At 43.5% G+C, this 12,844-nt stretch overlaps 1 protein-coding gene across 4 annotated transcripts in view; it reads left to right on the forward strand.

The window, feature by feature from the left end:
• SLC8A3 (solute carrier family 8 member A3) overlaps window positions 1-12,844 on the forward strand; it is a 454,394-nt gene that overhangs the window by 314,726 nt on the left and 126,824 nt on the right. The gene's annotated exons all lie outside the window — the stretch shown is intronic.

The raw sequence follows: 12,844 nt of genomic DNA on the forward strand, positions 1-12,844 counted from the left end.
CTTCAAGATGCTGAACCCCACATACAAGGCCCTGCACAACCAAGGACCAGCACACATCAACCATCGCCTGAACTTCCACCAACCCTCCAAACACTTGCGCTACACATCCCTTCACCTCGCTCACAGCCCTCGCATACTTCAAAGCTACAGCTGAGGTCATTCCTTCTCCTCCTTGCGGCCAGGTCCTGAAATGACCTCCCTCTACACCTCCATACTCACCCTCTCTGCTGGAATTCGGGAAAGGATTCAAGACCTGACTATTTGACTGAGTCTCCGCAGCATTATCCTCAGCACCAGGTTACCCTCATGGGTAATTAGCTGCGGTGTACATACATTTAGTTGACTGATTGATTGATTGACTTACAAGTAAATTAAATGTGCCAATTGGGGCATGACAATTTCGATATGTTTAAAGGAGGGAGTTCAAGCACTTTAGCACTGGTTAGGTGAGGTAATGTACACAGTCCTAAGGCCAACAGAGATGATTTCAGCAAAAGAAGAGAAGTAAAGTAAAATGGTTTGGAGAAGACCATGCTAAGGCTGACAGGTCTAACATGTGGTATATTGTAATACGTTAGACCAGGACTAACTATGTTTTAATTAGAATAATGTTTTCATCGTAGCACCCACACTAAAGATTGCTATGAAACACTAAGCATGGTGAAACAGAATCTACTTTGTTAATTATTTTGTGTAATGTTTTTAGGTGTACAGATTTAAATTAGTACTACTAGGCAACTATAAACGAATTGATGTAAAATGTATATCATCCATCTACAGTCTGACTCTGCATTCTGAAATATGAAAAACCTGATGATGCAGCTATTGTAACCTGAAATTTTTTACCTTAGAATCAGATCAGAAACCTCAAAAATCTTCCAAATTTAATATGGATTTTTCTAAGCGAAAGGGGGAATATTTTGTTAATGCCATACCCCAAGACTCGACACCCGCCTATATTGAAAAATATATTCAATCTATACAATATTATTTTAAGATTAAAGATATTGGAATTGTGAATCATGCTACTTAAATTGCTGAATAGATCTATGTCAGTGGCATACAATAAATCAATATCTCCAGATGGAAAGGTGCTATTTCAAATTCTTCATACATCAATTATTTTATTCTTATTGCACAATGATGGGAAAGATTTTCGTGATGACAAAGGACAGCCCCACATTGCCTTTACTTTTCAAATTAGGGTGCATTTGTATTAGCTGACTGATTTTGATTCTAGAAAGTGTGCAACTTTGTTGTTATATATTATTTGGCTGCATGTCTTGGTGTCTTTTTGTCTCTGTCCTAAGATGCAATATATTCTTTGAAAGGGACCTTTGGGTCCTGTGGTTGAAAATAATCATTCTGATCAGTTATCAATGAGTTATACTGGGTTCAGTGACACCAAATAGTTCTGTGGAAACAGAAGATATATGTCTAAGAAAAAAAAACACTGAAATGCTACTAGTTAAAGAATACTGACTTTGATGCAACTGGAGTCAGTTGGAGACTTATTAATACCAATTCTGTAGGTCCGCAAAACCTATATATTGATAACCATTATAAACCATTTGGCTGTCTTTCCTGGATGAGAATGTCATTTATTGATATCTGTGATGCTCTGTATCTAATCTACACGTTTTCTGCTACCAAAGAGTAAATTAAATGAGCTAAATGTGGGAGCACATATGAACTTTGCAGTTTGACAAGTGAACATTCTTAACAAATAAATGCATCTTGCAGTCACCAATAATGTGCCTAGGATGCGAGAGCCAAAAAATGTAAGTTTATTCTGGCTCTGATTTCACATCTTCAGAGCCACTCCGCTCATATAAAATTGATCTTCCATCCCAGTGGAATAGCATGACCTCTGACACTGACAAACAAGCTTGGAAGAAAATGTGACTCTGTGGTGTGCCAGACTGGCACTAGTTTACAGGCTTCTGGTAGCCCTACTAAGGAACACAGCTGCCACATTGACATATAGCCAGTTGGCAGGGCCGGACTAGAACCCAGCCATGGCAAAATGTTCAAACCAGCCCTACACTGCGGGAAGCCCCAAGTAGAAAGATGCTCTGGAGTATGGCCGGACAGTGGCACCTCACTCTGCTCTAAAAGCAGACCCCTAGCCTGAAGCCCAATGGGGAAATACCAGAGTGTAAGATTGGCCAGTCCGGCCCTGGCCATTTTGGTGGAATGGTAGAGCAAAAGAAGGTTCTTCTGAAGACTACATGAAGTTATTGCCATCTCGCCACTGCTGAAAAAACCAGGCCTAGACTCAAACGATCTAAACAACTTTAGACTGGTCTCCAACCTACCTCTTCTTGCCAAAACCTTAGAAAGATGCGTACTCCTTCAACTAACACAGCACATGGATAGCATCAACCTTCTTGACTCCCACCAATCGGGTTTCAGAAAAGGCTGCAGCACAGAAACCGCGATCCTCAACGTCATCGATGATATCCACAAATCACTTGATGCAGACCAATGCTGCCTTCTCATTCTCCTAGACCTATCGGCAGCCTTCGATACGGTTGACCACAAACTCCTCATTAAAGTTTTCAAAGAAAGGGCTGGGCTGGATGAGGTAGTCCTCCAGTGGTTCTCCTCCTTCCTTCACAACCGCACTCAAAGAATTAAAATCAAAAACTTTGAGTTTGACTTACACCTTGTCTGCAGTGCTCTCCCCACAACTCTTCAACATCTACATGGAACCTCTCACCACCCTACTCAAAAAAGCTAACATCCCCTTCCATCTGTATGCAGACGACACACAGATATATTTGGAAACCACCTCCATGTCTGACATCCAGAGACTCAATGACACGCTCAGAGATGTACAAAGCTGGCTTTCAAGTAACCACCTAAACTTAATCAAGACAAAACAGAAATACTCCTCATCTCCAACAAGGAAGAAAACCTCCAAATTGCGGAATGGATAAAAGCGATCGATACGCTCAACAGTAACCTCACCCTAGCAGACTCTGTAAAATCACTAGGCATCACCCTAGACCCGAAGCTGGACATGACCAAACACATTAAGATCTCTGCCAAGAGCGCCTTCCTAAACCTCAAGCTATTGAACAAAATAAAACCTTTCATCCCTCCCAAGGACCTCAAAAAAGACACTCAACCATTGGTGCTATCTAGATTAGACTATGGGATTGCAGCCCTCTCAGGCTCATCAAATACACACCTTGCTCCCCTCAAAACTACTCTGAACGCAGCAGCCAGAATGGTCACAGAAGTGAAGAAATTCGACCACATATCACCCGCATTTAGAGATCTAAAATGGCTTCTAGTTGATATGCGAGCTAGTTTCAGAACAGCCTGCCTCACACACAAAGCCCTCCACACAGGCAAACCAGATAACCTGGCTTCCAAACTCAAAAAAGCTGGCCAGACCAGGTCCCGCAGGAGCTCGAACACTGGCGTAGCTAGGGGGGGGCGGTGGGGGCGGTCCGCCCCAGGCGGCACTATTTTGGGGGCGTCGGCCTTTATAATTTATTTGGGGACACTCACAGTAGTGTCAGTGTCCCCAAATAAATTATAAAGGTCGCCGCCACTGGGGCCCTCGCGCGGAAGAGCAAGCACACCTGATTGTAAATTGTGCTGCCTGCAGTGCAGCATGCGTGCGTGACGTACCTTGTATGTGGTGGGTCCCATCCCAGGGCCGTCAATCTGGTAGCGCGCGAAAGCGCTACCAATGACGGCCCTGGGCATAATGTTTAGTCAACCCTTGCGTTGCGGTAAAAAAAAGTAGCGCGGCAGTGACGTCACACGCTCCACCACCACGCGCTCGCCTCTTTTCCGGCACAGGCAGCACAGGGATATTGGTGCAGCCATCAGGATGATTTTTGTTGATTCAGAATACTTCAGGTGAGTCGTGACCAGAGGCGCAACTAGAGCCAAATTTCGGGGGGGGCTGAGCAAAAATTTCGGGGGGGGCTGAACTTTAAGCAATAGGCAGAGTGGAGCTGCAGGGGCTCTTAGAAGGGGCGACACAACAGCAAGGCCTCATTAACATTCAAATGGTCTTTTAAAGACCTGTAAAGTGCTCGGGTGCGGCTGCTTTTTTGCCCGGGAAGGTGTCTCATCCCGATGATCCCGGGCTGCCACACACGACGGGGGGTGGGGGAGCGGAAGCCCTGTGAGTCCAATGGGTGTTGCGCGCCTGGTCGTGACTATACAGGAAGCTGAAATGTGCCTGTTGTGGTAGACAATGAAACAGTGTGCCATTGAAAAGGAATTCGTTTCGGGTGATTAAAAAAAATAATTTTCTTTATTTAGTTGAAAAATTGTTATTGGTTTTCCACTGAATACACGTTTGTCACTTAAGCATAGTCATTACAAGATGTACGTACCATTAATTGGTGCAACGAGGGGTACTTCCGGACAGAGAAGTGTCATAGGTGGCCTTTTCGCTACCAATCTGTATTTTTAGTAAATCAAACGTAGTTTCTGTTTTGTATTGCCCTACAAACATTTCCAGTCAGCGTGTGCTATGTTATATGAAGAATCAGGTGCTTGCGTGTGTCCGACTATATTAATTCTTTGAGATTCTCTGTATGTTTAAATATGACTATTGTATGTGGACCTAGAGCAGGTGGGGTCTGAAAAAGAGGGCTCTGACATCCCTCAATGTATCACAGACCGCAGCTAATCGCGGACAGCGTTTTTGGTGGGCGTTTTCACACTAAGCTGGCATGGAACTTTCCATTCCCAGACAAAGCATAATGAGAAATAGCTCATAACACTATCTACTATTGATTCCTCTAGAACTTTCTAACTTGCGAGTGGAATGTTTATTTGAAAAAAAACAACAGGTTCTCTCTATCCCTGGTGCTTGAATATATAGTTCATTTTACACTTCATGCCCGTTGCTGAGGCAGTGCAGTACCCTTCACATATTGAAGGATATAAAAATCGAAATATTGAATATAATAAACCGTCAGAGGGTGGGGGGAGAGGAAAGAGGGCACAGAGATGCTTTTTTTGGCAAGATTCTTAGTGATTCAGCACCTTAGAGCAGGGAATGCGAGCACATTTCAGGGGATAGTTTTAGGAAGGGTATGTAGGTACTGTATTGTACTGCATTGATGAATGAATATAGCGCTTTATATCGCCGATGAGGCTGTGAAGATCTTTAGTTCACATCGACTTCCTGGGGCCCTTTCAGACAGCATGGTTGAAGGGTGTAGGTTGCCGTTCGGCCCCCATGGGAGATGTTGGGTATATTGTCAGTGGCGTAGCTAGTGGGGGGGGGGGGGGGGGGGGGCGGTCCGCCCCAGGCGGCACTATTTTGGGGGCAGACGCGCGGCATAGGTGGCCTGTTGCGGCGGCCTTTATAATTTATTTGGGGACACTCACTGACACTACTATCAGTCATTGTAGCGTCAGTGTCCCCAAATAAATTTTAAAGGCAGCCGCAACGGACCACCAGTGCTGCGCGCACGGCCCAGGCTGTTAAAGTTTGAAAGTGCAAGCAGCGCGCACCTGTCCTGACCTGCTTGCTTTTGTTGGAACTGCTGCGCCAGTCAGTCAGTGCGCCTGCAGTGTTGCCAAAATTGCCGCCGCGACGTCCCGCGTTGTTTGTGCGAAAACTTGCTTGTTGGTCCGTCCCAGGGCCGTCATTGGTAGCGCGCGAGCGTTACCAATGAGGGCCCTGGGCTACATTTTGGCCAGCCCTTGCGATGAGAACGTAGCAGTGACACGTCACACGCTTCACCACTACGCGCTCTCGTGAGGAGTCAATTCTGGCCTGGGGCAGTGGCAGTGCTGCTGCTGGGCGATTTTGCTTTGCTGGCTGCTGCAGTGCAGCAGAAGTGAAAGAAGTTCGAACCAATCCCTGCCTGCCATAGTGTGAGACCCTGAAGTGAGTGAGGTAAGAAAGAGGAGAGCAGCAGGAGCTAGCTGAACGTTTTCAGAGGGGTGGAATCATCACCTAGGCTCCGCCACAAATCCACTTTCATAGATATTACGATGAAAACAGTTGCTCATATTAAGCACTGCATTAACTTACCACCGGGCACACGAATAATGCCAGATAATAATGTTTACTGATCCAGCCCTAGAGCTCCCTTCAAGTGACGAGGCCCCAGGGGTTGCATCACAGAACATTTTTGACTGGCCGTATGTCCTTGGGGGAACTTAAAGCAATTCTTGATGCAAAGACTTTTTCCACTGTATCACGAAAGCATGATTCTGGAGGTGTTAATGTGTGGCAAGAATATTTCTGTGCATGTTTGTTGTGTGACATTTTGCTTCGGGGGTGATGTCTACTGTCGTTCTGGATGGTGTAGCATTGTGCTGTCTCCTCCCTTCAAATGATTGCAGCAGGAAACGCGAAATCATCATTCTAAGATGTCTTACTCATGTATAACATTAGTTCAGTGCAATGTTATTAGAAACCCTGCACAATAGGGCTACTAACCTCGGTGTGTGTTTGTGTGTTTGTGTGTTTGTGTGTATGTGTGTGTGTGTCTGTTTTGTGCGTGTCTGTGTGTGGTGTGTGTCTATGTGTGTGTGGTGTGTGTCTGTGTGTGTGTGCTGTCTGTGTGGTGTGTGTGTGTCTCTGTGTGTATGTGTGGTGTGCATGTGTGTATATGTGTGTTTTTTTCCAGAGCCCAAGGACAGCGCATCCATGTTATCCAGTCATATCTATGAACAATTCAAGTGACTAGTAATAGTTTATTAGTTAATTAAAAGCATAAACATGTAAAAAGCGCGCATCTAACATATTTACAAAATTTAAAAAGCTGTGCAAGAATGACATTGCATTTCAGGCTAAAAAAATATCCCAGTTAGAAAAGCCAATGGCGTATTTCAAGATTAAAAAAAGTTACAAATCCCAGCCAGAGAACTTGCCCATGCAGTTGTATTCCGTTTGAAGAGAGCTTGGGTGGAGGGGTACCCTTTGGTCTGGGTTCACAATCACATCATGAATTCGCAATGATCTTAATTAAGTCTGTGGGAAGTGGTGCAGTGGAGCAGAAACGGTGCTTCCGTCTCGGGATCTTTTTATGTGATCAGGTGCCTGCTATCAGTGGAAGAATCTGTAAGATGGTACCCTATCTTGCTAATCCTATGAAAGTAGTAAGCGTGTTAACCGCCCATTGTCATAAGTGACACCTTCATCCATTCTTGGCTTTTTAGCCAAGACCATTTTGCTTCTGTGGATCCTAGAACAGCAGAAAGCAAAGTTCTGTTTGTCACAAAAGCAGGACTTGATGAAGGTGTCACTGATGTCAAAGGGTCACTTGAAGATGTGAAGTACTGCGTCCCTCCTTCCCCATAATGCTTTGTTGCTCTTAAACTGTACCACTAGTAAGTAGTATGATCCGTCACCGGTTTTGAAGCCTGCATCTCTGCAGTGATTTCAAGAACAATTCAAGGAAAAAAAGGTTTAGCCTAGGTCTGGGCATAGGGGCATTGGTCTCTACTCAGTTTTAACCGAATTGGGCCCCCACCCAGTCTTACTGAGAAGCCCAGCCCCCACGAGAAGCCAAAACTCTACTCCTGCCATGGCTTCTTACCTTAGTCTAGCCCGCCTCAGCCTGAGATACGTCACACTACAACACAGAAGGACATTGCCAACTGGGCACTGGGGAGGTCTGTGAGGTCCATATTGTTCTGTGAATAATAATGGGGTTTAAGTCATTTTCCCGTGTGTTTCTAACTGCTTCCCATGCACACATGAGGATTTTTGCTTTTATTTGCTAGTATCCTTTCAATTTTTTCGGGCTCCTCCTGTGAACCCCTTGGCTTCTGTTTTCTGGCATAATCCGCATTTGTTCTCTGTGGTTTGGAACAAAGCTGCAACATATCTAAGAGGAGGCCGAGGTGCAGCACCTCATATATCTAACAACTTTAACCTAAAGTCTAGCTTAACCCAGAATTTGGGCCAGATGTGGTTGATTTCATGTAGCTTCAATATTGCCTTTGACACACTGATATGGACCAACGTTCTTTGTGGAGGTCGGGAGTTTGGAAGAATGGGTTTAAATTTGGTTGCATAGTTTCCCTTTGCCTGGTTGCTTGAGGGTGTTGATGGCACTTTTGCAATTATTTTTTGTATTGTATTGTAATTGAATTTATATAGCACTCACTACCCATAAGGAGGCATCGAAGCGCTTTTTCAGCGAGTGGCACGCTACTCCGGAACCCATAAATGATTAGTGGTGAATTAGTATAGTGAATATTTGAAAGTAATTTGAGTGGTGGATATGTTAGTCAGATTATGTGGATTGAGAAGGATAGTGGAGATATGGAGAAGGGAAAAAAGGTTTGGATTTATCTAGAACTTGCTACCTCTGATGGGGGGGTTGAAGCGTTTTTCGGCGAGTAGCACACTACTCTGGAACCCGTACAGTGTTAGTGGTGAAGTAGTATAGTGAAATATGCAAGTCATTTTTAATAATTTGAGTGGTAGGTATGTTAGTCAATTATTTGGATTAAGAAGGATACCGAAGGGGTAGAAGAGGTAAAAAGGTTTGCATTTATATAGCGCTTGCTACCCCTGTTGAGGTGTTAATGTGCTTTTTCGGCGAGTAGCACGCTACTCCGAAACCCATAAAGGATTAGTGGCGAATTAGTATAGTGAAATAGGACATTTATTTGAGTAGTGGACATGTTAGTCTGTTATTTGGATTGAAAAAGTGTAGTGGAGGGATAGAAGGGAAGGATTTTGAATTTTTTGTTGTTGCTATACCCTTCATTACGAGTGGTTATTCCCCCAGTAATAAGGACTAACATTCAGATCTTGCTGCTTACTGCACCTAAATGCCATCTTCTGCTTTTCTCCTGATAGATATCAGTAGATTTGGCCTGAAAGCATTTATCAAGGGAACATGATTCTCATTCCAAAACTCATAAGTCCAATCAGTGTGGTTCCAGGAGTTACCGCACATAGCAGAATTTAATGAAAACTCGTAAGGAAGGTAAAGACAAACTTACCTTGGAAAATTTTTCAGACAGCATAAAATTGAAATTTCTCAAAACTTTAGCAGCATAAAACAGGATTTCAAAAATTCTAACTTCATGTAGAGGTGATATGGGGTATGCAGTCCTTTCGTGTTGTAATTGTTCACACAGCTCTCTGATGGATGTCGCATGTAGTTTTTCTGAGTCCCCAGATAAATCAAGCAGTGTGTGTGTTCTCTTTTGTACTGCCGGTCACTGGTGTATTCAACTGTGTAGCTTTGGACCGTGTCATGTATGTGCATGTAACTTGCATGATCGAGGTAACTATTAGCAGCGATTACTATGCGTCTCTCGGACCTCTTTCAAGTGCTCGCCGTCCTTTTTCCCCAGCACCCCTCCCCCCAGGGGCGGCAATCTGAGGGATAGCCCCGGGCGCCACAAGCTCTTGCTACGCCTCTGAGCTCGAACACCCTACTTCTCATCCCATTGAAAGCGCGCAAACAAAGAAACGTGGCACGATCCTTCGCGGGTAATGCTCCCAAAATCTGGAACTCTATTCCACCCCAATATTAGAATTATCCCCTCCTTTGCAAAATTCAAAGGTCAGCACAAAACCCTTTTCCTAGATCGCTCTTGGGGAAGGGATAGGAGCCACTGAATCGATGAGGACACCACCTCCGGATTCTCATCTCTCTGAAACTCTCCCGCCTTGTTTTATTCTTGAACTGTTCTCTGTATTCCTCTGCTTCTCGATTGCTGTAAAGTTCTCCGATACCCTCGGGTCTGGCTAGCGCTATATAAAACTTCGAAATAAATAGCGCACACCCTTGTCCCCTGCAGCAGGGAAAGCACTTGAAGGTAATTCTGCTGGAGTTCAACTAGGCATCCTAGGTAGTGGTTGAGGTAGCCAGATAGAGGAGGAAGCACACATTAAAGAGGCTAAGAACACAAGGAGCAACTAAAACATAATTGTAATTTACTAGTGCCTGCTCACCGGGGGATCTGGATAGCCACAGTGCAGAGTATGAGAGGTAGAGAGTAGCAGCAGTGATTGACTTGTTTGACTGACTAGAAGAATAGGTTAAAAATGTTTGCCTCATCTAAAAATGAAACTGATGCTCTGAAATCGATCCATACAACCCTTAAAAAGTTCAATTTCCTATTCAATCAAAGCATTCCTAGGTACGATAAAATAACAAGAATAAGAGGCAAAGATTTAGACAGAAAGGAATGGGTTAAAGTTGTCCAGTGGTTTCTTATATCTTCAAGGATGCCAGGGTAAATGTATATAGGGGCATATGCATCAACAATGCCATTTGCGATTCCTTATTAGCGAAAAATAAGGATTCGCTAATAAGGAATAGCAAAAGGCTATGCATGTAGGAATCGCTATTCAAATAGCGATTCCTTAACTTTCCTTAATTGCGACTAGCAAATAGCGAGTAGCAATTAAGGAATGCCGTCCCAATCATTCCTATGGGCCTCCAGGCCCATAGGAATGAATTGGAGATTGCATGAGCAAATTGCGAGTACCAGTAGGTTCTCGCAAATTGTTCATGCAATTTCAAGGGTGCAAGGGTGTCAAAATGACACCCTATAGCAGCCCTGAAATTGATATGTGCACATATGTTGCACACACACATGCTCTAAGGGCATGTGTGTGCGCAACATGAAACTTTGAAAAATGCACAAAAGTGCATTTTTCAAAGTTTTAGCAAATTACCATGCAGTTCATCTTCATGGTAATTTGCTCCCCCTATTAGCAAAATCGCTAATTTTTTAACTTTGATGCATTGCATTTAAGGAATCTCACTTTGGGATTCCTTAAATGCAATCGCTATTTAAGGAATCGCTATTTAAGGAATCCCTATTTAAAGAATCGCTATTTAAGGATTCCTTAAATAGCGATTTTTGCTTTTGGGTTGATGCATTGGGATTGGGTATTTTTAACTCGCTAACGGGAGTTATTAACGAATCGGTATTTTACCGACGGATTTTTGGCTTGATGCATGAGGCTGATAGTGGCTTACTTTATATTTGGGGCTCCAAAGTTAAATGACTACTTTCTATACCTTAAGGCCATAGGGTCAATGGTGACCGAATTGCTTCTGCTTCGTCTATCTTGGGGTGCAGGGTTACATGTTAGCAGACTGCTACCGTTGCTTTCAAGGGCACAGGATTAAAATTGGCCAAATAGCATCCTTGTGAGGCTGCAGCGTTGGAGGTGAACAGATTACGTCCATTATTGATGTAGGGCTAAGTATGAGCAGGCCGAGTCATGTATGTTTGAGGCTATGGGATGAAGGGAGAAACAGACTACATCCTACACCTTCAGATCACAAGATTCACGACGCCCAAGAAGCTTCCTGTCCCTCTCGCTCTGCAGGCTTCACTATGACAAGCCCACAGACATGATTGTGTTCTTTATTTGAAATACGTTTTTTGAATAGTAGCACAGATGCACAGACAGGAATTTTGACCAGTAACACTGAAAATGCAGGCTTTATTCTGTGTTGCCAAAGTTTATTCACTGAACAAAACAGAAGTAACATTTAAAATAAATGTTTTGCTTCTATTTTGAAATAAGATTGTAGATAGTAGCATTATAATGTATAGTGTATGAGATGCATGTTCACTCAGAACTGTATAGTTGACTAAAAGGTGCAGCTGTCTCACAAAAATACCGATCATAGGGCCATATGTACAAATCAGTTTTGCGGTCGTAAACAATTGGGCCATTTTCCGACTGCAAAATGTGCCAATCACAAACTGTGATTCAGTAACACATTACCCAATCGCAATTTTTGTTTGCGATTCAGTATTTGGAAGTGGCATGTTAAGGGAGTCCCTTCCAAATACAGAATCGCAGTGTATGTATGAATGTTTTGCGACCGAATTACAGTCGCAAAACATTCATTTTTACCGATCCATCAAAGGAGTTTGTAAACATTCGCACATGGGAAAGGGGTCCCCAAGGAACCACTTTGCCTTTGTGAATGTTAAATTAAAAATGTATTTTAAGAGCAGGCAGTCGTCCCACGGTCCACTGCCTACCTTAAGAATGAAATTTAAAAGTTTAATTTCTTTTTTTTTTAAACATATCCTGTTTTCTTTGAAGGAAAACGAGCTGCATTTAAAAAACATGAGAGATTGCTTTATTAATAAGCAATCACAGACATGGTGATCTGCTGATCTCAGCAGGCCACTGTCCTCGTGAGGGCCACGATTCCTAATGGGTTGCAAAGTGTGACCTACCTCAATATACATGAGGTAGGTATATTTGCGAACCCATTAGGAATAGGTATTTTTTAAATCTTTATTTTGTAAATTAGGAATTGCGATGTATTAATTAGGGAAGAGAGGGCAAAGGGGCGCTAGTGGGAGTGTAGGCTATGTTGGGAGAGAAAGTGTAGGGTGATATTTCTAGGGTAGTCTGGAGTAGGGTGGATAGTAGGAGTGAGTGTGGAAGTGTAGGCCATGATAGGTGTGGTGAAGAGGTAAGGGGAAATGTTCAGTGGGCCTTTGGGGTACAGAAGGGGTGAGTATGATGGTAACATCTATTAGAGGAGGAAGTTGATAGACATGGTAGTGTGAGTGCACATTGACAGGGTCGAGAGAATGTAGGCATGACAGTGAAAGTGATGGGGTGGAGAGGAGTGGAGGCTGTGGGAGTAGAGTAGGGGTAATAGTGGGAGTGCAGGTTGTTGTAGTGGTGATCAGGCAGTGTCATTTTAAGGCTTGTATGGTATGCAGACGAGGTGAGTTTAAGTCACTGTAGACATAGGAACTGAGCGACATCACCAGGTATGAGTGTGAGTGTAGCAAGAAATGATGAAGGGTGCATGAGTTTATGGTCAACCCATCTTCTACATACAAATAAATGTGTGATAACAATTTGGTGTTAATGCATAGTTTATTTGGA

The sequence above is a fragment of the Triturus cristatus genome, chromosome 9 (genome assembly GCF_964204655.1).
Source record: "Triturus cristatus chromosome 9, aTriCri1.1, whole genome shotgun sequence".
Lineage (NCBI taxonomy): Eukaryota > Metazoa > Chordata > Amphibia > Caudata > Salamandridae > Triturus > Triturus cristatus.